This window comes from Siniperca chuatsi, linkage group LG15, assembly GCF_020085105.1.
Source record: "Siniperca chuatsi isolate FFG_IHB_CAS linkage group LG15, ASM2008510v1, whole genome shotgun sequence".
NCBI lineage: Eukaryota > Metazoa > Chordata > Actinopteri > Centrarchiformes > Sinipercidae > Siniperca > Siniperca chuatsi.
In genome coordinates, this window is record NC_058056.1 from 3,796,642 (window position 1) to 3,800,332 (window position 3,691).

Here is a 3,691-nt window from a genome sequence, read left to right on the forward strand (position 1 = left end):
ACAGGTATGAAGGGGCGAGCCCATTTACAATTTTGTTAGTCATCAGAAGTCTGATCTATGGATAGAGAGCCAATGAAGGGAAGCTAAAATTGGTGTGATATGATCAAATTTTCTAGTTTTAGTTAAGATTCTAGCTGCAGCATTCTGAACCATTTGAAGGCTTTTAGTCCTAGCATGCGGCAGGCCTGACAACAAAATATTACAATAATCAAGTCTGGATGTAACAAAAGGTGTGAAATAGGATCTCTGCATCAACCAAGGACAGAAAAGACCTAATTTTAGCTATGCTGCGTAGGTGGAAAAAGGCCGTTGTTACGGACAGAGAGGCAGGAGACACTGATATGGAAACAGATGGTGGTTTATTGGCCAATGACCAGCATCTCAGTTTTATCAGAATTTGATATTCAGTTTTTCACAGCAGACAAGCAGGCCTCTAATTTAATGAATAGAGAATGATCATCAGCACATACAGCTGAGTATCATCAGCGTAGCAGTGTTAATTAATTCCATGACTGCTTATAATTCGGTTAAGAGGTGACATATAAAGAGAGAGGAGCAGAGGGCCAAGAACAGAAACCCTGAGGTACTCCATTTTTCACATCAGAAAAGTTTTATGTAGTATTATTAAAGAAAATACACTTCTTATACGTCTTATATGTCTTCTTTCAGATAGGTAAGACTTTAACCACGCGAGTCAGGCCAGAGACATCAAATTGATTAAATATAAATAAAAGTATAAACTCTCTAAACCTTAAACATACACTCTGTTTTACGTTTGTCTTTACAGGTCGCCTACATTTGTGAGAGGTGACCTATAGAGCTCAGTGAAGTAGAAAACATTTCTTGTGAAGAGATACAGAGCTGTTAGCATTTTAGCATGTAATATGTAGCACAGTAACTTATGTAATGTAAACATTTAGGCTTACAATTACAATTAATTGTTAGGGTGTGAGGGTGGAAAGTACAATATGAAACAAATAGAAGAAGTCAAATATCAGTCAAGTAATTATTTCTAGTAAAAAGACTCCTAATAAACATACAAAAGTTATCAAAGTAAGAGTATAGTGATTACTGTACTGTGTTATCCTCTATGTATACATTAGTTACTTCAGACCAGTGACACTTACCATAATGAGGCAGATATGCCTGGAATAGACTTTATCCTCACTGATCTTACAATGTGCTTATGTGCTTAAAAACTGCTCAGTAACCAAAGTATCTGTAGCTACTGTGAAGACTGTACTGTGTCCATGTTTCAATGTCCATGATCTTTTCACTTGGAAAAAAAAAGTATTTGTCAGACAATTATTGCCATGTTGCCTGCAGATTATGTTTGATACCCTTTCAAAATACTGTAGAGAATATTGTATAATTTATATTGTGAACTGTCAACACCATAATAAAGTTACAGAGTCACTATTTACTACCTGTAGTAAAGCATAACTAGCAAAACTCTTTCACATTTTCAGGATATTAAATGGACCAGGTTTTTTGACTCTTCTACATACATGAAATCAAATGCATTTTTCATAAAACCTTTGTGAAAGAACATGATATATTTCTCCAAAACTCTCCTTAAAAATGAAGCATTTGTTCACAACAAATTAAATAGAAATATACATTGTGTATATATGTATAATGCACAAACTAGCAAAGCCTGAACCTTTATGTAAAAGGTCCAGATCATGTCCTCCATTGGGATAAAGAGTTTGTTATACACTGAAGTTGTGTCAGCTGGTAATGGCACTCTCAGGTCACAGTGGTCATCCTGACACATCCTGCTGTGGATACCAAGACTTCGCACGACAACTGCCCAGCAATAACGTCCTCCTCGGGTGGTTTCTCAATACTGTGAGGAGAGTCTGATGGGTCTGGGAACACGTCATCAAACACGAGCTTCATCAGGTCACTCCGATGATCTGTAAAACATGGCAGAGTCACTGTTACTTGTACATTATACTGCCATGATTTATCAGGGCCAACCATGTACAACTGCAGACAAATTTGGTCTTGAATGAAGCATGTAGGTGTGTGGTGATCACAGTAGTAATGTTAAGGTGATTACAATGTGACCACAGGAAACCAAAATGACAGAACAAAATGTTTAATCCCATAAAGTGACTAGTGAAGTGACCCGCCCACTATAATTGTCTAGCTTGTTATAGCATTCTATGATTTAATTTCTAGGCGATCTGACTGTAGTTACTGACTGTAGTTAATTCTTCTTCTTTAATTGGCTTTCTATAAGGATCACTCCCAGTGTTGATGTAACCTGACAAAAGTGTGGTAATATTATATATGTTTATTTTAGTATTTATAGTAATTCTAGTAGGCTTAATCTATTTTCATGTGAATTATTTTGAGCACTGAAAATACTTTTTCTTTTTTTTTACATTGTCATATTCTGTGTTTCTGTGACTATTTTCAGTAATTGCCCATACCATGCTCTTTATGTCGAACCATAGGATTACACAGTGGAAGGCCTCAGCAGCAATGGCTCAGCTTCCCCACATCACTGAAGATTGCCACTGAGCCTGAAATAACATTGCAGAAAAGGTTCAGACACTGAATTAGACTGCATTAGTTTCAGCAAATCAACTGACAACTCATACATACACATACACTGTGACAGAGTCTGCAGGGTCATAGGTAGCATGTAGCTGCCCTCCTCCTCCTTCTCAAGGACCAGATGAGGTCTCTTTATTGGTGTGGATGTTAGAAAGGCCTGAGGGGCTGCATAGAGAACAGTGGATGTGCCAACACCAAAGTCTTTGCAGGACACAGTGGCCTTGACAGCTGTAACAGAATTGTATTTCTTTATGAATGTCTAGCAATATGACATAAGACAAATACATAGTAATATTACATTATAAGTACAGCTACTAATGACTACAACAGCTATGTGTTAAAACTTTATCAAAAGTAGTCTTAATATATCAGGCTACAAACCTGTACTTCTGATGAGGAGTCCTCTGCTGTACTTAAGGTATATGTTTTTGTGGTGGGTCGGTCTGACAGGAAACATCCCTTGATGCAGGTAACTCTAGTGATGTGCTGGCCTGTAAGAAACATGTATAGAAACATATATAGTTTACTCCAATATCATCTCAAATGTGTCGTTATGGCAACAGTTACAAACAGTGCTAAAAATGATAACAAATAATTTTTATCAAGTATGGTGGAAGAAATTAATTACACAAAACATTTCACTTTGATTTAACTTGTGTTGTGACAAACCAAAAGCTTGTCAATTCAGTATAACTTCCAGTGAAAAAAGCAAACTTTTCCAAGTGAGAATGTGTTGTTGTTTGTAACAGCTGGGCCACACTGCCTACCTGCGCTCCCAGAATGCAGGGTTACTCGTGGTTCCTAGTCTCCAAAAGTAGAACAGGAGTTATCAAGGTCCTCTCCAGTGGAATCAGATCCCAGTTTGGGTTTGGGAGGCAGACACCATCTCCACATTTAAGATTAGACTTAAGACTTTCCTCTTTGATAAAGCTTATGTTAAGGCTGGCTTGGGTGAGTCCTGAACCATCAGTTATGCTGCTATAGGCCTAAACTGCCGGAAGACTTCCCATGATGCACCTCGTTCCACTCTCCTTCTCTCCCTCTCTGTCTGTATGCATTTTTAGCCCATTACTGCATGTTACTAACTCGACACCTTCTCTCTCCTGTAGTTTTGTGCTTTCTT

The 3,691-nt window shown here is 37.7% G+C and overlaps 1 long non-coding RNA gene across 1 annotated transcript; it reads right to left on the minus strand.

Annotated features, from left to right (window-relative positions):
• Positions 1-1,570: 1,570 nt before the first annotated feature.
• LOC122861658 lies at positions 1,571-3,051 on the minus strand. The gene is made up of 4 exons (XR_006374541.1): positions 2,950-3,051; positions 2,623-2,796; positions 2,442-2,534; positions 1,571-1,919 (listed from the first exon to the last, which is right to left on the minus strand). It is a non-coding gene; the product is annotated as an uncharacterized LOC122861658 (long non-coding RNA).
• Between the last annotated feature and the right edge of the window lie 640 nt (positions 3,052-3,691).